Genomic DNA, 757 nt, shown 5'->3' with positions numbered 1-757 from the left:
TCTCCCCCTTTCTCTTCTCCAGGCCCACCCATGTGCAGCACACTCCCTCTCTCCTCTCCACGCCCACACTTCCTCTCTCCCCGGTTCTACTCTCCATGTACTACGGGCGGGCGAGGCAGGAGCTCGCCGTGCGCGGCCGGGGCGGGCGCTGGCCGGGGCAGGCGCTGGTCGGAGCTGGCGAGGCGGGGTCGTGGCCGGAGCAGGCAAGGCCGGGGCGACCACGGGCGCGCGCGGCCACGGGAGTTCCTGCCCCCGCCTAAGAAGCACCCGCCGACGAGGAAGAGCCGGATGAGGAGGAGGGTGGCGTCGACGTCTTCGTGCCCCCGACGGCCATGGCGGAGGAGGAAGGACGGGGCGCGTGACGGAGCTCGCGGGGAGGACGCCACGTCTCCGCTCGTCCGAGACCTCGCGGGACACCGTGGTGCGCGCGCCGGCGCTGTACCTCACCATCGCCCTGTCCGGCTCCAGCAGCGGCGCCGAGTCCGGCCCCGTCCGCTCATCGAGGCGCTCCCGTCCCCGTCACCCACCTCCTCCTCCTCGCGCCGCGGGGGACAGTCCCCGCTCGCCTCGAAGCCGTCGTCGTCCAGCCGCCACACGCCGTACGCGCCCACGCCGTGCTTGCCGCGCCCGCCTGCGCCCGTGTTCCGCGCCCGCGCACGGCAACGCGGTGGATCCTCCCGCGGCGGAGGAGGAGCTGGGCCTCGAGCTGCATGGGCAGCCCTGGCCCCGAGCGTGGCGAGACGGGCCTCCTGCACGG

This window comes from Triticum aestivum, chromosome 7B (assembly GCF_018294505.1).
Source record: "Triticum aestivum cultivar Chinese Spring chromosome 7B, IWGSC CS RefSeq v2.1, whole genome shotgun sequence".
NCBI classification, from domain to species: Eukaryota; Viridiplantae; Streptophyta; class Magnoliopsida; order Poales; family Poaceae; genus Triticum; species Triticum aestivum.
This window is presented reverse-complemented; position numbering follows the sequence as displayed.